The sequence below is a fragment of the Echinops telfairi genome, unplaced genomic scaffold (genome assembly GCF_000313985.2).
Source record: "Echinops telfairi isolate 266 unplaced genomic scaffold, ASM31398v2 ScPeMD7_44;HRSCAF=162, whole genome shotgun sequence".
NCBI classification, from domain to species: Eukaryota; Metazoa; Chordata; class Mammalia; order Afrosoricida; family Tenrecidae; genus Echinops; species Echinops telfairi.
Window position 1 is genome coordinate 2,764,657 of NW_022103942.1, and position 22,224 is coordinate 2,786,880.

Genomic DNA, 22,224 nt, shown 5'->3' on the forward strand with positions numbered 1-22,224 from the left:
AGTTTAACGAAGAGACTATTTACAGAGGCTTGGGCAGGTTAAGGAGCTCTAAAATGACATCTGGGCACCCAAGAGTAGAAATCGCAGGAAGCTGTTACTCTAAGTAGACTTTAAGGCATACCAGATTTCAAGAACCAGGTGAGACCTGTAGCTGTGGGACCAGTACTGCCAGAAAAGTGCTATGGGCATGGGTCAAAGGTTGCCTAAAACATAGCCTGGAGAGATATGGGGGGAGAGATGACAAGGGTATGGACTCCTTCTTCTCACTCTCCTCTGACCCTAATAGCTTACCATTTGCCATAGTTAGGGGCTATGGAATCAAGTCTCACTCATGTCAGTTCCATGTTCGTCAGAGTAGGAATGTGCGTCATAGGTTTAAAAAAAAGTTTACTGGGAATTGGATGAAAGGCTACAGAGCAGAAGATCAGTTTTACATTCAATAATTCATAAACATTTTATTTCATCTCAAATATTGCAAGCCTCTCAATGTGTACCATCACTTCTCCTACTTCCTTCATGCTTCCTGTTTCCATGTTTCCTTCTTTTCAATTTTTCCTGATCCTTGTTCTTGGGTAAATGCTACCCAAATATTTTAACATGGGGGTGACTGTTGTTCCAGATCTGAAGAGTGACTAAGGGCCATAGGCTTGAGGGAGGCCCACCAGTCTCTATCCAACCAGTAACCCTGGCCTTTTTTAGCTTTAGGGTTTCATTGGCTGACTTTTCAGAAGTAGATCCCCAAGTTTGTCTTCTGAAGCACCTCTGGGTGGACTAGATCCTCCAGCCTTTCATTCAGCAATGTAGCAGGCGAGCCATTTGCCACCACACAGGGACTCTCCCATTTGCCAATTGCAACTGGAAATCACAGGTGCAGGAAGCAATCCATAGAGATCATCCCCACAGGGGACAAAGCTGGGAAGGAAGATGATTGATTAGTGTCAAAATGGGTTATTCACATTTAGTTCTGTGGTGAAGTCTTAGATTTGTTGCTTTGAAATAACCTCTTTTACTCTTTTGATGTTTGTGGGTTTTTTTCATTTTTATTGAAATTAAAAATTTTACCATGGGCTTGCTAAATTTGAAAGTGAGGGCTCCTCAAATGCAGTGAACCCCTTTAAGAGTCAGACTTTTGCATTATTACCTTCATCCCAATAGGCATTTAGACAGGCATATACGAATGCGCAGAGTCCTTAAGTGGCACAGATGTTTAAGTTGTCAACTGCTAGTGGAAAGGACAGCTGCTTGAACCCATCCACAGGTATCTCAGAAGATAAGCCTGGTGATCTGCATCTGAAAGGTCACAACCGTGAAAAATCCAATGAGCCAATTATGCTCTGCACACATGTGGTCGCCACAAGGCAGAATCGACTCAATGGAAACTCATGGCAACAGTATCCAGATGTGGCCAGTTTGAAACTGTACTCTTAGAATCAGCAAACATTACAGACGGTGGCCAGAGTTCAGGAAGCTGAAAAATCTCTGGCGATAGAATATTTCCCTGATATTTGGTATAACGATAACAATCTTAAATATTTTTGAGCACTGATTATGTACCAAGGACTTCGATAAGTGCTTTATGTGCATTGGCTTACTAATGCTCAACTACACAAGTCATTATTATTTTTCTTATTGGACAGAATTTCAGGGACTTTAAATTATTTCCTTCAGTTTCCAAACTTATGAAATGATCATTGGATTGCTGATCTTCTCAAGTTAGTGTTCCTACCACGCAAAGGAGTCCTCACCCTGTAACAGTTTCTATTCCTAAGCAAGATATTGGAATTTGGCTGGATCCAGCTAACAACTGTTGCAAGGGTGTAGGTAAACAATGTTTTGGAGAAGTGGTTCTCAACCTGTGGATTGTGACCCCTTTGAGGGTTGAACTATTTTTACACAGGGGTCCACCGATTCATAACAGTAGCAAAATTACAGTCATGAAGTAGCAATGAAAATAATTTTATGGTTGGGGGGGGGGGGTTAACCACAATATAAGGAACTGTATTAAAGGGTCGTGGCATTAGGACGGTTGAGAACCACTGGTTTAGATCTTTCTGTGCTAGGTCGGTCCCACACTATGGCTGTCTGAAGGCAGTACAGTATAGTGATTAGCAGCCCAGGATTTTTAGTCTGACAGATATGAATTCGAAATCTGGCTTTGAACATTACTAATACTGTAATCCTGGGCAAGTTATTTAATCTCTTCTTATCTAAATTTGGTTATCTGTAAAATTGAGATAACAGTACTTACTTCACAAGGTTGTTTTAAAGATTAAAGGACTGTCTGATATGTACTAAGCACTAAAAATAGTATTAATTGATTCTGTATATCTAGGTTGGGTCTGGATAAGCCAATATTGGAGAGGAATTTTAAAATTTTACCGTTTGCAACATTGTTCCAGCATCAAAGAACCAGATATATCCCTTTTGTTTCCTAAGAAGGTTGATGATTGAGAGAATCTATGAGGAAAAACTGGATTCTTCCAGTTTAGAACTACGGCTACCTTGTCTGGGTGTCATGGGGAATCCCTTGAGTGAACAAAATATGACTCAGGCACTCCACCTCAGGGTTCAGAAAAAAACATATTTATCAAAGTTGTCCCAAAAGACTATTTGGTTTAGGGATTTATGTAAAGAAATAACTTGATATGAAAATAACCAGGAGTGATGACCTAAAGAGGTCAATCTCACTTATGGACACAGATAGAAAATCCCAGATGAAATATTAACAAAGCCAGTGAAGTAGTGTATGAAAGTAAGAAAGCATCATAACTAGTAGATTTTTAGCCTGTAAAGGCAAGAATAGCTCAGCATTAAAATCTCTATGTGGTAGTTTATACTTTAAAAAAAAAAATAGTTCCAGGTCTGTTTGTTGACCTTTAGGAGTGTTTTCCAGTTGAATCTGATAGGGTGCCACATCCTGGCCCAAAAGACTATTTTTGGTAATCCCTGGGGACTTCATTGCTTTGCTGTCCTTGCTGTTCTGTGGCATGTACTTAGTGCTTTGCCCAGGTGTGGTGGGGTCAGATCGGGCACAATTCCTGCACTGTGCCTCCAGTGTTGTCCCCCATAGCACTATGGGTCAGTGAGTGAGTTAGTTAATTGTGCCAACCTGGCCGATAATCACATGTGGGGCTAATTGGAAGGCAGAGGGATAAATGGGTGGTGAGCCTCGCCTTTCTAGTTCTTGGGTCTCTTGCTTTGTGATGGTTGCACCAGGGTGCAGCTGTCTTAGCAGTTCCCTGCTTCAGCTTGCAAGACTGACTTCCTACAAGACATCCCCAAGGAGAAGCTACATGGACCAATCCCGATGCAGCCCTGGGTGCTCGAGCAGCCGTGTGGAGACCCCTGCTAGTGCTGAGATGCTTATTCATTCACCGACTCAGCTTTCCTCCTGCAGTCGGCAACATTGCCTGTTTTTTGTGAGGTGGAGGACTTTGTGGACTGTTGTTGGGTTAATGGATTAATGTTGGACTTGTGGGCTTGGGCAGCATTGGGTTGGGATGTTTACGTGATGCACATTTTCTTTACATAAAACTCTCTCTTATACATGAGTTGCTGTGGATTTGTTTCTCCAAAGTACCCAGACTAATACAGTGAGGGACATCATGTCTCCTGGTGGAGCCGGCCCTATGGTCCTCAATGTGTGTTGGCTCCTCTGACCAGGAATATCATCCTCAGGGCTTGATGGGCCAGGATGTATTCCACTCTCTCTCCTTCCCTCTCTGTTTGCTCCTGTGTGCTCTGATCAGACGCGCCCCTTTCCATGAGCTGTAGCTTCAGTGCTGTACTCTGAAGTGAATTTTTCTGGGGAGGGGGTGAGTTATCCACATAGTTGGGACTGGGGCTAACCCCGCAGACCTTGTCAACTAGACACTCCTGGCTAGTGATGGAGTTAAACCTGTCAATCAGGTCGCAGCCTGATGACACCTCCTTGGTGTCATAAGCCTTTTAGTGGAAATGTGAGAGCCACTGGGAACCGTACTCTCTCTGCCCCCCCACCCCACCTTCTCGCCAGCTTCAAAGGGTGGCCTCATGTGGGCCACCTGACCTGGAGAGCTGCCAGCGCCCTGCCAAGTTTCCATCGACCTTGTAGCCACACAATTTTGCACCCGGTGTTCTGTGATCTCTCTGCTTCCCGGCTAACCTTTCTGTGTCACTAGCACGGGACTATGCATGTCTGAAGAGAGACTTACAGACTAGCATCTAACTTAGGGACTTGAGTTGGACTGAGCTGGGATGCTGTCTGGATATATAATTACTTCTTGATATAAAGTTCTTTCTTATAATAGATGAGTGTCCCTGGATTTGCTTCTCTAGACAACCTGGCCTAACATATTCTATATATGTAATTTGCAAAAATAATATATCAAAGTAGAGAAATGCTGAAAAAGTTTTAGACAAAAGTTTACACTCGTTTTGATTTTTTTAATTACAAATACTAGACTAGGAAGAGAAAGGTGTTTCTTGAAAGGGTTCCTAATAGAAATAAACTGTACATATAATACTTAATAATGAAATATTAGGCACATCCCTAATAAAGTGAGAAAGAAGGCAGATTTGTTTCCCTTTGCCTCTTCTATTGCTCTTGAGAACCTAGATAACACAATAAGAAAAAGAAGAATAGGAGGAGGAGGAGCAGAGAAAAACAGAAAAGGAAAGAAAGATAATTAGGAGATATAAATATTAGGGGAAGGGGAACAAAGTATCATTAAAGATAATAAAATTATCTGTTTAGAAAAGCTGTAAGAATCAACTGGAAAACTATTAGGAGTAGTAAGAGAGTTTAGTACAGTGACTAGATAGAAAATTGATATACAAAAGTCAATAGCTTTCCAATAAAAACCAATTTAAAATGTCATGATTCAAATGACGAATCTGTGAAACACTCCATAACATGGATGAAACTGGAGAGTGAACTTAATCAATCGCAAAAGGACAAATATTGTATGAGACTATTACTGTAAAAATGTTAAAGATTTACAAAGAGAAAGACATTGGGGGGGGGGTTGTCAGCTTCCAAAGTGGGCTGCGAAGGGAGGGCAAATCACTAACAATAAAATAAACACAAATTAACTTAGATGAACGAGAAGGCAGTTGTGGTGAAGTGAAATTACTTGGCATTGCTTTTCATTCTGTTGTCTTTGTAACTCCCACTAAATGACTAGCTAGAAGCATGTAAATAGAATGCATGGGACTAATATGAGGGGATTGGTCAGTTTTGCCATTCTGCTGGGTATAAAATGCAGCATTTCAGAAGCAAGAACAGAGATTCTTAAGACCACTAAGAATAGCAGAGGGTGTCTGTGTACCTTGTGCAGAGAAGCAGTGGCAGCAGCATTAGACAGTGTTAAGCCTCCTTGTCATGGAAAAATATGCGTGCCTTCAGGTAAGAGGCAGACTTGAGGAATGAGGTGCCCTTTGAGCATTTATTTATGCTAAAGGAGCTTTATAAAACTTGCCCAGGCAGGGCAGAAGCCAAGTAACTGAGAGGCCAATCATCCAAGAGATATATGCCTGTGAGCATGACTGAAAGAATGCCCTGCAGACAAAAGAACTGTATTCTTAATACTTATTATCCTGACTTGTACCTGTTAAAAACAAAAAGCAAAATCTACTGCTATTGAGTCAATTCCAAGTCATGGTGACCCTGTGTAGGATTTCTGAGACTGTAAATCTTTATGAGAGCAGACAGACACATCTGGTGGGTTTGAACTTACTGGTGGGTTTGGAATGACTAACCTGTGGTTGGCAGCCTAATGCTTATCCCACAGCACCAACAAGGCTTCCCGAATAAACTAAACAAAGATGAGTATTGCATGTGAGTTTGTGTGATCATTGCAAACAATTATCAAACCCATGAGAGAAGTATAATGCTATGGGAGGAACGTTTGGTGTCAGAATAGGGCAAAATCAGTTGGAGGGAGGAATTATATCTGACTTATGTAGCATAAGAATCAGCTTTGAGTATACATGTAATTGGATTCTACTTCCCCTTGTGCAGCTGTAGGAGGCAGACATGCCCCCCATGCCATCATTTTCTCAGCAATGTACAAGAGAGGGAACTAAGAAAAAAAATGATCAAGGTAAAGGAAGGTACTGGGAGGAGCCCAATTGTTAAAGGAAACAAAGGCAAATATTATTACATACCCAATCCAGCAATAATAGTAATAACATTAATCTATGAGTGGCTACATAGATTTACATTCAAACTGAACCAGGATAGGAAGGTGAATGAGGACTACATCTATAATTATATAGAGAGACATTACTCCAGCTCTATTATTATGGCCAGGTGTACTTTGAGCATTTATTCCTGCACAGTCATATTTTGAGTGCCTTCCAATCTGAGGGGCTCATCTCTGGCACCATATGAGAAAATGTTCTGATGCTATCCATAAGATTTCCAGTAACTAATTTTCTTTTATTAAAAGACAATTTTATTGGGGGCTCTTACAATCCATACATCAGTTGTATCAAGCATATTTGTACATATGCTGCCATCATTCTTTTCTAGACATTTACTTTCTATTGAGCCCATGGTATCAGCTCTTCTTTTTTCCTTCCCACATCTCATGATCCCTTGATAAGTTATAAATTATTATTATTTTCATATCTTACACTGACCGCTGTCTCCCTTCCCCCATGGTTTCTGTTGTTCATTCCCCTGGAAGGGTCTCTCTCTCTCTCTCTGTGCGTGTGTGTGTGCGTGTGTGTGTGTGTGTGTGTGTGGTTATGTGCCCATCATTGCGGTCAGTTCCCACTTCTTCCCCTCCACTCCCCACCTTCCCCCTACCCTTCTGGCATCACTATTTCCCATTGCTGTTCTTGGATTCCATGTGTCGTGAACTCTTATCTCTTATCTGTTCCTGTATACATACTCTGGTCTAGTCCACAATGAACTAATTTTTAAGAAGTGGCCCAGTCTTCCTTCTTCCTAGTCTGTTCTTAGAGAAGCTCAGGTGAAACTTTTTCACCATGAGTGATCCTGCTAGTATTTGAAATACTAGTGGAATCACTTCCAGCATCACAGAAACATACAGCCACAAGAGTACAATAAACTGACAGAGAAGTATGGGCTCAGCCAGTGGGAGAAATGAATTTTCTGACATGTCTGGCTTCCAAATTTCCCAGCAAACCTCAACTCTTTCGTCTATACCAGAGCTGATTGATGACCTTTCTCATGATCTTACAACTCCTCCTCTCATACCTTTAATTCCTTAGGTCCTCCTGCAATTGTAAAAGATTTATTAACATAGAGCTGTTCTCCTGGCTGAACTCTGACATAAAACCCTGAATAGGTTTCTGAATTAAAGCATCATGAATATATATATATATATATATATATATATATAATTCTGGAGTACATATTATGATCTCACTTTGTCTCTCTCTCATCTTCTAATGGGAAGGAACACAAAAAAGTTTCCAAATGAAACCCCTACCCCAACTCTCTTGAAATTTTGTTTAATCACTCAAATAATGCATGAATATATCCTCATGTATATAAGTAAAAATGAAAGCCTTTCTTTACCAACCTTCTCCATTATCCACCATTCTGCCAGAAGTAATTTCCAATGCTAATAGTTTTGTATATGTCATTTTTGAAGTTTTCCTATGCATGTACAAAAGCATACCTAGACTTCATGGTGCTTTTGTTTTTTGTAAAAATTGAGTCATACTCCATGCATCTTTATGCTACTTGCTTTTTTTTCATCTAAAAATATGCCTTGGAGATCTCTATGCTAGTATAGATAGATCTATCTCATTTTGTTTACAGCTGCTTAGTAGTATTTCAAAGCCAGGAGGTACAATAATTTATTTAATCCTTCCACTACAGATGGACTGTTAGGTTGTTTACAATCCTTTTAAACCATAAACATCTTTGTACACGTCTCCTTGTGCAGATGTGCAAGTATTTTTTATAAGTGAATTTGTTGCTTCAAATGATATTTGCATTTTAAAATTTGATATTATAGTGCTAAATTGCACAGCAAAATAGCTATATGGATCCACAGTTGCATCAATAGTTTGCGAGAATATCAATTTCCTATACCCAAAGCAATAATGCATATTATCAAACATTTAAAAATGTTGCCAATCTAATGGGCAATATATGTATATTTCTTGTTTATTTTTGTTGTCTCCTGACTAGTGAGAAAGCATCTTTTCATATGTTTATTGGCCATTTGTATTTCTTTTAAGATGGTATATTCATAGCTTTGCTCATTTTTCTAATGGACTGTCACTTCTTCATTGATTTGTAGAAGCACTTGGTTATTATGGATGTTTCTCTTTTGTCTTTGTTCTTAGGTGCCATCAGGTCGATTTCACCTCATAGCCACACTATATATAGCAGAAAGAAATACTGCCTGGTCCTATGCCATCTTGCCAATCATTCCTATAGTTGAACCCATTATTACACCCACTGTGTCAAACTACTGCAGCCACTGTGTCAATCCATCCCTTTGAGGACCTTCCTTTTTTGGGCGGACCCTCTACTTCACCAAACATGATGTCATTATCAAGTGACTGGTCCCTCGTTATAACATGTCAAACATGCATACAACAAAGTCTTACCATCCCTGTTACTACGGTGCATTTTGGCTGTATGCACCAAACTGCAAACAACAAGGTCAGCGGTTTGAACCCACCAGCTGCTCTGCTCTCTATACTCCTGTGTAAACTTAAAGTCTGGGAAACCCAAGCTCAACTGTGTCCTATAAGGCCACCATGAATCCGAATTGACTTAATGGCAGCAAGTTTTTGTTTCTTCATTCTTCTAGCAATCCATGGCATCGTTAATATTCTTCATCAAAATGATAATTCAAATGCATCATTTCTTCCATCTTCCTTAATCATTGCCCAGCTTTCACATACATATGAATCAGTTGAAAATACCATGGTTTGGGGCAGGCACACCTTATTCCTCAAAGTGATATTTTTGCTTTTAAATATTTTAAAGAGATCTTTTGCAGTAAATTTGCCCGATGCATTATGTTTTTTGATTTCTTGACTGCTGACTCTATAGGTGTAGATTCTGGATCCTAAAATGAAATGCTTGATAACTTCAGTTTTTCTAATTTACCCTGATGTTGCTAATTCCAAACATGAAGATTTTTGTTTTATATTGGGATATCCATTCTGAAGGCTCAATCTTTGATTTTCGTCAGTGTTTCAAGTCTTCTTCACTTTCAGCAAGTTTTTGTCATCCGCATATCTCAGAGTATTAATGATGAGTCTTCCTCCAATCTTAATGCCATGTTAGTTTGTCCTTATACAAGTTGTAAATATATTTTTTCACTGTTTATTTTATTTTCCCCCGAAGTCACAAACTAAAATAATTACAAGAGCCAGGAAGATAATGTAATAGTATTAGGTTCATTGGGCATAAGATAATTGGGAACAAGAGAATAATGCCCACCTAAGGTCATTAGGCTTGCTTCCATCAATTTGATTCTAATTCTTAGTGATCTTATAGGACAGAATAGAACTGCCTGTGGCAGTTACATAATCTCCTGTTAACTTGAGTGAAGGGGTGGAGTCTAGCCTGTCACTCAGGTCACAGCTTGATTTCCTCATTTGGAGGCACAATGGAGATAAATACCTCACTGGAGGCTAGACCCAGTCTACCTGCCTTCTTTTTCTTGCTGTTGAGACACTCAGAGAGCTGGAAGAGACATGTGGAGACCTGTGCCAGCATTGAGATGCTTGCACTGCCACTAGATCCACAAGACCTTCTACCTACTGGCCTGTCATCTTCCTGCATTTGGTATCATTGCATGTGCATGCGAATGGACTATTTGAAAAAATCCCATGCAAGCCACAGGAAGAAAGGATGTTGTACCCCAAGATCCCTGGCAATGATCATGATGTCCAGTGGGGAAGAGTTGTTAGAACAAAATATTTTCAGGCTCTCAGCCAGCCTCACAGTTGTGTTTGAGCGCATTGTTGCAGCAATTGTGTCAGCCCATCTCATCTTCCTCTTTTCCTCTGACCCTTTCTCAAGCAGCATGCCCTGATAACAGGTCCACAATGTGTGAGGTGAGGACACCTCACCATCTTCACTTATAAGGTGAACCTTCTGGGGGTACTTCCTTTAGGCAGATTTTGTTTGACCTTCTGCCTTATCCATGATGCAAATGCATATTGCAGCTCTCAGCTGCATGTGAGGCAATTGAAAACACCATGGCTGGGTCAGTGGGGAGAGAGGTCATTGTCGGGAAGAGAGAGAGAGTATATGACAGATGGTGATAAGTACCAAGGAGGAAATAAACAGAGTGAGGTGAGAGGGGAACTGGGCCAGTATCATTCTTTAGCTGGGATGGTCAGAGAAGGCCTTTGAGGAGGTGATATCTCAGTCAACACTTAGAGGTGGGGAGGAGTTGTCCTCTGAGAGACAGGGCAAGAATATGCTGTACAGAACAGGTCCCAGGTAGGACAGGCTAGGCGGACTTGATAACTTGTTCTGCTTCTACAGGATTTACTAAACCTAAAAAGAAAAAGAAAAGCATGATGTCCCCTTAAGATTAAGGTGGGCCTGACCCAAGCCATGGAATTATCATTGCTTCATTTGCATGTGAAAACTGGACAATTAATAAAGAAGACTGTAGAAAGATCGATACCTTTTAGTATGGTGTTGGTGAAGAATACTAAACATGGGAAAGCTTCAAAAGTTTTTAGAAAAATTCCACTATATTTTAATTTTATTTTTCCATGAACTTTTGACACCTCTTCATGTACCATGGACTTTTGAAAGAAGTATAATCATAATGTTCCTTAGAAATAAGGATAATGTGCTCCCTTTCTTTCCTCCTCTCGTATTCCAACTCCAGTGGCCCACCAAGAATGGCTCAGTCATAGAAATGTTTATGACGGAGGACTTCTGGCAAGATGGCAAGTGAGTAACACATACCAGAGGGACTCCACAGAAATCATTGCAGGAGAGTCACTAAGAGGGAAATTCCACACTGCCAGGTTACAGGAGGAACATCATAAAGATAAGCAGGCACAGAATCACTAGGTTTTGAGGAGCTATGGGTTTTTGGCTTACCATTGTGGAAGCCAGCTAGGGTTTAACCTTAGCCCCACCACTGTCTATGTCAGAGCAGGGCTCCTTTACTTGGCCTAAAGGCTTTATTTCTATATAGCCACAGCTTGCTGCTGCCTCAAGGCAGGATTTAAACCCCTCCATCCCCACAGTCAAGGATCAGGGCTCAGCTATATTGTTACTTTCGTTTCCTTCTCTGCTCTCTTTCCGCCCACAGTGTCAGTGGGTTCAGTTTTTTTTCTTTTTCTCTTCCCTTTTGTCTCACAAGATACTGCTGACCTCCAGGCCACTCCACTTAGCCCAGGGCATTTACGACTGCCCTCCACCCAGCTTGGGGATCTCCACCCTCTGTGGCATAGCAGGAGGCTGGGAAAAGCCCATCCACCTTCCCCCTGGGGAAGTTCTGCCTGCTCACCTGCCCTCTGCAGCACTTAAAACGTGATTGGGAAATCCCGCCCACCTTCTTATGGGGGAATTCTCACCTGTGTGGCTGGGGGAGATCCTGCCTGTCCTCTGTGGTCCCATGTGACTGAGGTAACTTCCTCCAGCCTGACGTAGTGCCTCACATAACCTAGAGCAGCTCAGCCAGCACTCTAAAGGGCTCCATGCTGCTGTGGAACCTCTGCCCAAACTTCGCAGTGATTAGCTGACCAGGGAAATTCCACCCACCATCAGTGGTGCTCGACACCAAAGCTGGCATACCACCTGCCTTCTGCGGTACTCCTGTTGCAGCATACACCCCTGCATGTACTCTGCAGCACCAAAGTTACCATGGGCCACACTATCATGGCTTCTTGTGAGATAAGTCAATGCAGCACCGTCCTTGCAGGTCGAAAACCACCCAACCAGCATCCCTTGAGAGGACCATCCAACTTGCCCTTGAAATAACAGAATACTGGTTGATTAGGGAAGGAGTGAAGCCACGGGAGGGTAAAGCGGTAGGCCAATCCATAGTTCAATTAGCTGCAGGCAGTTTGAAGAATTATTCCTAGGAGTCTCCCAGAGAGAGCCTGGTGTTCTTCGACTCTCTGGAAAATTGCATCAGGCTCCTCTAAAACAATGTAATGAAAACAGCAATCAGCCCCAATGACCTCAACAACAAAAAAAAACAGGAGAAACAAAAGGCAATGTCGGAAGATGTCCTGAACCTAATGATGTGCATAGAAGAAGCCGAAACTGATCTAACGCAGAAAGAAATTTTCAGAATGCTGCTTGAAGTCATACAGGATATGAGGGAAACAATACAGAAAAGGAATGAAATGATACAGGAGATAAAGCCTATATAACAACGGGAAATACAAAAGCTTATGGATGGGATAACAAACACCAGTAGCACACTCACGGACATCACCAACCACCTGGGGGAGGCAGAGAACTGCACCAGTGACCTAGAAGACACCCAAGCAGACTATAACAAACATGACCAAAAGTCTAATAAGATCACCAGAGAAGCTGACGAAAACCTAAGAGCTATGACTGATGCTATTAATAGGAACAACGTCAGAATAATTTAATTATGGGAGGAAGACACAACAAAGAAGTGAACTGAAAAAATAGTGAGAGAATTCTTGGAGGAAAACTTCCCCAGCTTAATGAATGAAAATCAGGCAACCATTCAGGAGGCTGAAAGAGCACCAGCTAGACTGAATCCCAAGAAGTCACCAAGGCACATAATAGTTAAACTATCCAACTTTGAGGGAAAGGAGAAAATCATGAGAGCAGCTAGGGAAAAACAAGCAATCACATATAAACGTTCCCAAATAAGAAAATGCTCAGACCTATCAGCGGACACTATGTAGTAGAGGAGAGAGTGGAGTAACATATTCCAAAAATTGAAAGAAAATAACGCAAACCCAAGAATACTCTACCCAGCCAAATTATCTGTCAAGATATATAGAGAATTAAGAGTCTTCACAGACAAGGAAAAACTCAAAGAATACGTTAAAAGAAACCCAAGATACTTGGTGATCCAGTATGAGCAGAAGAAAAGCACTCACCGAGCACAAAGAAGAGACCACCACATAGAACAATCCACCCAGAGGGCAGAAAAGAGAAAACAGCTCCCAAGATAGCTTTGGCTTAAGGATGGAAAGAAGTCAGGAATGAACCACACATATACACACATGCTGAACACACTGATAAGAAAGATAGGCAGGAAAACACCCAAAACAAAAGGTATAAGATGACATCACAGAGTCCACAGATGGATGTAATAACCCTGAACATCAAAGGACTGACCTCCGGCATTAAAAGGCTGAAGCTAGCAGACTGGCTTAGAAAACACAACCCATCAATCTGCTGCCTACACGAGACACATCTCAAGACTACAGATGAAAGTAGGATGAGAATCAAAGGCTGGAGAAAACATACCAAGCAAACAACAATTTAAAGAAAACAGGGGTTGCAATCCTAATCTCGGATAAAATTGACCTCAAACTGGAAACTGTACAAAGAGATAAGGAGGAACACTATATAATGCTCAAGGGAAATGTAGACAAAGAACCATTAAGCATTTTAACCATATATTCCCCAAATGAGAGACCCACTGAAAACATCAATCAAAAGAGGAAGAAAGAAATCACAGGCACAACTATAGAAGGTGACTTCATTTCACTGCTCTCTGAGAAAGATAGATCACAGGGAAAGTAACTCAATGAGGAGGCTACAGATTAGACACTACAATTAGACAATTTGACCTGATATTTACAAAGATTTCCACCCAAATACAAAAAAAATCACATTCTCTTCAAGCACACATGGCCCATATTGGAATATAGACCATATGTTGGGACATAAGTTGAATCTGCATAAATTTAAGCACATTGATATCATACAGATCTCTCTCTCTGACCACTGTGGCATAAGACTGGAAATAAACAAAAGGAAGGTGAAGAAAACAAGGCCAAATAATTGGAGGATTAATAACTCTCTATTGCAAAAGGAGTGTGTACTGGCCCAGATCAGAGATGAAATTAGGAAATTTCTAGAAACCAATAAGAATGAGAACATGATGTACCCCAACTTATGGGACACAGCAAAAGCAGCTATCAGGAAGTTTCATAGCAATACATGCACACCTGAAAAAGGAAGAGAGACTCATGATTGATATGCTGGCACAAAATTTCCAACAACTAGAGCAGAGCCCTACTAATAGCAAAAGAAAAGAAACAATAAAGTCAGTGCTGAGCTATAGGAGAGAAAAAATAAGAAAACTATAGGGAAAAATGCTGCTAAAAGTTGGTTCTTCAAAAGGATAAACAGAATTGATCGACTGCTGGCAAACCTAACCAAAGAAAGGAAGGAACAAATTTCAATAGCAAGGATGAGGGATAAAAGAAGGGACATTACAACAGACCCTAATGAAATCAAAAGGATAATTACATGGTACTACAGAGGACTGTACTCCAATGAATTCAACCACTTGGAAGACATAGACAAATTCTTGGAAAAACAATCAATCCCTGGACTATCACCGATGGATGTGAAGAATCTCAACTGACCCATAGCAATAGAAGATATAGACAAAGTTATTAAGGGATTACCAGCAAAAAATTCCCTGCACAGATGGCTTCACAGGAGAATTTTACCAAGCATTCAAGGAAGAACTGACACCAATCTTACACAAAATCTTCCAGAACAGAAAATTATGGAAAACTCCCAAACCCTTTCTATGAAGCTAGTGTAACTCTGATACTGAAACTGGGCAAGGATCCCATAAGAATTGAGAACTACAGACCAATAACCCTAATGAACATGGATGCAAAAACCCTTAACAAAATACTCGTCAATAGAATACAAGAGTACATGAAACAAATAATTCACCATGACCTAGTGGTATTCATACCAGGGATGCAGGGATGGTTCAATATACAAAAGACCATTATTATCATTTGCCACATTGACGTGAAAAAATATAAGAACCACATGATAGTATCGATAGATGCGGAAAAAACATTCGACAATATACAACACCCATTCCTGTTTAAGACACTAAAAAAGATAGGAATGGAAGGAAAATTCCTCAGTATAATGCAAGCTATATATGAAAAACCAATAGCCAGCATGGTAGTCAATGGAGAAAAGATGAAAACAATCCCACTGAAAAAGGGGACCAGACAAGTATACCCTTCGTTCCCACTCTTATTTAACATTGTACTGGAGGTCTTGGCTAACAGAATAAGGCAAGAAAAGGCATAAAAGTTATTTGCCTGGGGAAGGAAGAGGTGAAACTATCGTTATTTGCAGACAATATGATTTTATATATGGAAAATCCCAAAATTTTCACAAGGGAAGTACTGGAAGCAATAGAGAAATATGACAGAGTGGCAGGATACCAGATCAACAAACTGAAGTCTATCGGACTGCTATACACATCAGACAAGACCACAGAAGAGGGTATCAAAAAGATGGTACCCTTTACAATAGCAAAGCACAAATTGAAATATCTAGGGATAAACCTGACTTAAAAAACCAAAAGACTTGTTTGAGGAAAACTGCAGAACACTATAACAAGAAACCACGAGTGAACTTAACAAATGGAAGAATATCCCATGCTCATGGATTGGAAGACTCAATATAGTACAGATGTCAGTTCTGCCCAAGGCACTATGTAAATTTAATGCAATCCCAATACAATTACCATCGTCTTTCTTCAAAGAATTGGAAAAACTGATTACTAACTTCATATAAAGAGCGAAGAAGCCCAGAATTAGCAGAGGACTCCTCAAGAAGAAGGACACAGTGGTAGGGCTTGCTTTACCTGACTTTAGCACATAATATACAGCCACAGTGGTCGAAACCGCATGGTATTGGTATAATGCCATATACTCAGACCAATGGAAAAGAACTGAAAACCCAGAAATAAAATCATCAACATACAGACAATTGATCTTTGATAAGGGCTCAAAATATCAAATGGGAAGTGAATGCCCTCTTTAACAAGTGGTACTGAAAAAAATGGATATCTACCTGCAGAAAAATGAAGCAAGACCCTTCTCTCACTTCATGCACAAGAATAAACTCTAGGCGGATGACAGACCGCGAGGTAAAATCCCCAACTCTTAAGGCTACTAATGAGGGAAATGGGACAAACTTGAGAACTTTGGAGGAGGAAAAAAGGGTATCAGAAGTAGGGAAGGACACAAAAACAGATGGGTCACAAATTGACAAGTGGGATATACTGAAGATAAAGCACCTGTACATCAAAAGAATTCTCCAAGAGAGTAATAAGAGAGTCCATGGACTGGGAAATCATCTTTAGCAATGACACATCATACATAGGCCTTAGTACTAAAATCTATAATACTCTGCTAGCATCCCACCCCCCCAAAAAAAAACACCTAATTGCCTACTGTGGAGGTGGGCAAAGGACCTGAACAGAAGTTTCACACGGACAGAAATCTGAATGGCAAATAAACATATGAGAAAATGTTCCTGATCATTAGCTATAAGAGAAATGTAAAATAAAACAACTATGAGATACCACTGAATACCCTCAAAGATAGCCCAATTAAAAAAATCAGAAAGGAACAAATGTTGGAGGGTCTGTGGTGAGGTAGCAACTCTCTGTCCACTGCTGGTAGACCTGTACGTATGTAAAGCCATTATGGAAATCTATTTGGCAATATCTAAAGCAGATGGAAATTGAGCTACCATCAAGAACCTCATAGATGAAAAAAGTAAAATATTATTAAAAAGACAGGAAAAAGGAAAATGCAAGAATGAAAGAAATACCAAATGAATGTCACAACACTCTGAAATTAGCTCTTCAACATACAGCAGCTAAAGCAAATGGAAGGATTGATGAAGTAAAGTGCTGAAAAGAAAATTTCATAGGGCAGCTCGACAAGACAAAAGGAAGTACTATAATGAAATGTATAAACACCTAGAGTTAGAAAGCAAAAAGGGACACACACATCTGCATATATATAGCTGAAAGAGATTAAGAAAAATCCAAGCCTTTGAGTTGAAATACTGGAGGATTCAATGAGTAAAATATTGGAAGATACAGGAAGCATCAAAAGAAGATGCTGAGTTAGTCCATATTCAATCATTTGAATTGGTAGCATATGATCAAGAATGATGGTACTGAAGGAAGAAGTTTAAGCAAAGCTGAAAACAGTGGTACCTAAAAACAGCAGCAGCAGCAGGCAGGTACGTCTGGATGCTAGAGCTGTGCTGACACGGGGACAGGGAATAATGTAGAAGCTGATTGAAAGTTGTTGACTTTATATGGCTGTGAGTTTGCAGTGAAATATCTGGTAGACCTGGAGTTGCTAGTGCGCAGCAGGTCCAACATAAGGAAAAGAACACTAGAGATGGACAGTAAAGCCAGAGGATACACTGGAGCTTGTCCCTTACTCACTAGTCAAAAATCACCTTTTTTAGTGTACTGGTTGTTGTTTTACTTCTGCCTTTCAGATCTCTCACTTTACTTTTGACAAATCTCTCACTTTACTTTTGACCAACTCTAAGTCTATGCTGTACAGGGAAGAGCGGTCTGGGAAATTCCTAATGGAAGTTCCTAATGACTCCAAGCTGACAACAGACACAGTTCAGATCCCAATCAGCCACCACTAACTTCATTAACAGAGGCACAAGCTGAAAGTTAAGACTGTGCATTCACTCAAAGTCTGGTTTAGAAAGATGTTTCTCCTCATTTTATAGCCCTTTCTGAATTAGGCCATGTTGTGAACCCTGTGGGTTTAGCTTTACAAATAGCTGAACTTCAGTGTTGTTTACAGAGATCAGGGGATTAACAGTAATTCAATAATGTCATCCAGTCAGACTACATACTATATGATTGGCATTGTGTTAGTGCTTGGGCTATGTAGTGAGTAAATGATCTTTGCCTTATTATCATTCTAGTCATCGAGGCATGTATTAATCAACAATTACACAGATAAACATTTATAAGCAAATGTAAAAATTATAATTGTGATAAGTGGTATAGATGAGTAGTCAGGGAAATTTTGCATTAGGAGCTGAAGGATAAGTACGGTAGACCTTAACTAGGTGACAGCTAATGCTTATGGTCATTGTAAGAAATAAAGCGCAGGATGTAATTGTCCATGAAAGAGCAAAGGCATGGAGCTTCACCGAATGGAGACTAGGAGGAAAAATACATTAGGAGTTTTTAATGGTTGGTAACTGCAGCTCAATGGGAGTTTGTACAATGAGTCACTAGGTCACTCAGCAGAGGAGACTCATTAATGTGGCAGCTAGTTTTGGTAGGGTTAGTGAATGGGTTTTTTGAAGTATGAATTTGCTTGGGGGTGAAAGCTTACTACCTATAGGTCTATTATACTCAGAATATCTCCTCCTGTGATTGGCAATAGAATTATTGGTCGTTGCCCAACCATTTCTAATGTTTTAGGTTAATCAGGAAGTTTTGGATGGAAGCATGTGGCATATGGTAGGGATTGATACAAAGTGAATACTGGCAAATTTCCTCTTCTAATATTGCCTTGATGAGGTCTTAGGAGGTAATAAAGCGGGATCCTCAGTTACATCTCTAATGTCACATCCAACTCTGCAAATTCTTAACCCCGGTTAGTTAACAGGGTGTAAGAGAAACTCTGGACTCTAGTTAAGATGCTACTTTCAAACTCATAATCTCTGGATGTGGGCTGGATTTAGATCCAAGAAGACCGAGAAAGAGTAGCGTTTCCAATAAAAAAATGTTAGCAAAGCTAAAATTTGCTCAGGAAAGCAGAGTTTCTAAAGCAAAGAGGATTGTCTGGGGGGTCATTAAAAGGTCTCTGTATAGATTCAGAAACCTAGAACCTATGAGGTAAGCATCAGGGAAATAGTAGCTAAGAAGAGAAGCAGTGGCTGTGGTAGGAATGTCTGCAACACATGTCTACCAAGATAGATGATGTCTACTAGCTATGTTTTTTCCATTGGTGGGAAGGTCTGGTGTTTGTGGAACATCCCTTTAGGAATGTCTTCGCTACTCAAAGTGTCCGTGGGAATTCTTAGTTACAGCTCCGTCAGAATATAAGAAGCTTGAAACAATGTACCTCATCTATCTCACAATGTATACTGTTTCATTCATCTACATCTTAACTGCTAACTTTATCAAGCAGCAGACTCAGACAGAAGCTGGGCCTCGAGGAAGCCTTTTACTGACAGTTCCTTCTGAATCAGGGAAGCCTTCGCGGCTGAACCAGAAGTTGTGGTAAAAATGGCTCCCTGGATCATTTTCCTTTTGTCTGAAAACAAAAAGAATAGGGAAGGCAATTTCTGGGCACATAGCTGAGATAGAGGCTAATACTCAAAGTGGAGCCTTTTGGGTATAGTGTATGGTGAAAGACAGTGTGCTGTAGCATAAAGAGCTAGGTATAAGTAGATTGTTCCTAGGTGTTGAAAGTATTTTGATCTAGTTAAACTGGCTTATTTAAAATGCGAGATCATTTACTTGAGGCAGGGCCCTGAATAAAGTGTTTGGGAAATGGGAAGAGCTGAGAATGGGAGCTGGAAGGGACCTGAGTATTTTCCATCCTCAGGACATATTGACATCTTTGCTCTGTAAATATACTGAGTAAAAAAATCATTCCTATCAAACAGGAAGATGGTGGCCCAGTCACTCTGGGGCTTGAATTTATGAAAGAGAACAAGCTTTAGCTCTCTGCTTTCCCATTAGGCAACAGGGCATAAAATGAAGTAGAAACCATATGCTTTTCTGTGAACCCAGAACTATAGGCAAAGTGAAAAAGACCCATTCCCTGTATTTTCTGCAAAACACTATATTGCAAATAAATTTGTTATCTTTAACCACCTGTGGTAGTTAGATAATTTGGGGTCAACGTGTGGAGAGTTGGGATCTAGCCTGTCAATTAGGTTGCAGCCTGACGACCTCATTTGGAGGTGCCATGGAGATAAATAGCTCACTGGAGGCCAGATATACAAACTGTCTACTTCGTCTTCCTGCAACACAAATGCTGCAGGAACCATGTGGAGACCCCAGCCAGCACTGAGATGCTATTACAAGACTTTTCACCCACTGGCCTGTGATCTTCCTGCATTCTGTGTCATTGCATGTGTTGTGTGAGTCTGAAGAAGCATTTGCAGACTGATATCAGACATATGGGCTAATATATCAGTCTTATGGACTTGATCTGGACTGCGCTGGGATGTTTTCTTTTCTTTCTATATTTCTTTTTTTATTAAAAGATCCTTTTATTGGGGACTCTTACAACTCTTGTCACAATACATATATCGCTTGCAACAGGCAAATTTGTATATATGTTGCCTTCATTCTTTTCTAGACATGTACTTTCTATTGAGCCCTTGGTATCAGCTCCTCTTTTTGTTCCCTCCATCTCCCCCACCTTCATGATAGATTGTACGTTGTTATTTTCAGATCTCATACCGACTGCTGTCTCCCTTCCCCCATGTTTTCTGTTGTTCTTCCCCCTGGAGAGGGGTGTATGGTTTTGAGTTGATCATTGTGATTGATTCCCCCTTTCTCCCTTCCTCTCCCTCTTTTTCCCCTACCCTTCTGGTATCACTATTCCCACTCCTGTTCCTGGATTCTGTGTGTCATCAGCTCCCATCTCTTACACATACCTGTGTACGTGTTCCGGTCTATTCTGACTTGAGAAACAGCATCGGGTCATGGTAGTGGGGGGTGAGGAGGCCTCAAGGAACCAGAGGAATATAGTGTGTTTCATCGATGCTTACTACACCCTGGTTTACTCATCCCTTCCCTGTGGCCCCTCTGTGGGAGGATTGTTTCATTGTCTACAGATGGGCTTTGGATCTCTGCTCCAAGCCCCCTCGTTCTCAACAATATGTTTTTGTTTGTTTGTTTGTTATGTCTCTGCTGAATGGCTGCTTGTTTAATTTCAATCCTTTAAGATCCCAGATGCTATATCTTTTAATAGCTGGGCACCATCTGCCTTCTTCACCACATTTGCTTTTGCACCCGTTTTGTCTTCAGCGATTGTCAGGAAGATGAACATCTCAGATTGCCGATTTGTTAGAACAAAGTGTTCTTGTATTGAGGGAGGGTATGAGCAGAGGCCTGAAGTCCGTCCCCTACCTCAGTGTATTGCCATATAAATATATGTACATAGGCCAATACCTGTATTTTTTTGGATTAATGTATTTACATATGTACACCTCTATGTTTATACCTCTATCCATTACTTTGCTTCCTAGGTCCTTCCCTCTGTTTCCTTTTACCTTCCTCCTAGCCCACCATCACTTTCCCCCTATTTCTGCCTCTTGGTACCACCTCCTCTTAGCTAGTTTGCTGTTGCTCCAACACCCCCATCCCTATCTTTTATTTGTTATTGACTCTAATCCCCTATTTGTCCCCACCGTCTTTGGTGCTGCCTGCTCACCGCCCTCTTCCCCCATCGCCCTCACACTCCAGGTCTCCCTGGGACTGTTGGTCTTGCTGCTTTCTCCTGGAGCATGCTTCCCATGCCAATTTTATATAAGTAGGCACACCGACTGTGACATAGCCCAAACTGATTTTTTTTAAAAGGTTGAAAAGAGAAAAGAAGAATTAACAAGAATAAAAAGAAAAGGGGGTGGGGTGAGAAGAGAGAATAAATATACAAAACCCCGGGTCTGTTTATTCATTTCATGACTGTCCAGGAGCTGCCCCTCCCTGCCTGGAGTCCATTTCTCAGGGCTCCTCAGGGGATTCGTAATTTTGCTTTGCTCCAGCTGCTGGTCTGGTATGTTCCCTTCTTGATTCACCCTGCTGTGTGGGGTTCAGACTGCACTACCTTCCCACCATGTGACCCCATAAATGTCCTCTGTTGCAGTCTGCTCCAGTAAGGGGACAATGTGACACAAGCTGTCGTTGGCCACCCAGTCCCTTCTGTTTCCCAATAGCTCCCTGCAGGGACATCTTCCTCCAGGCCTGGCATGTCAGAGTGGGAACCAGTCTCATTCTCTCTCTCTCTCTTCTTCCTTCCTGGTCTGCTTCCATGTGAGTGTGGCATGGTGGCCCCTCTCCCCAACCTGCAGTTTTAGTGTTGTTCTCTGTCACACCTATTTCTAGGGAGGGGGTCTGTTTGGTTCTGGTTGGGGCCAGTCCTGTAGCTCTCTTTTCACATATTCTTCCACGTGGCCACGTTGTCCTCATGGTTTGGTGCACCGTGGTAGTGTCTGCATGTCCAGTTCCAATTCTGTGGAGACAAAAACAGTACTCTCCCCTG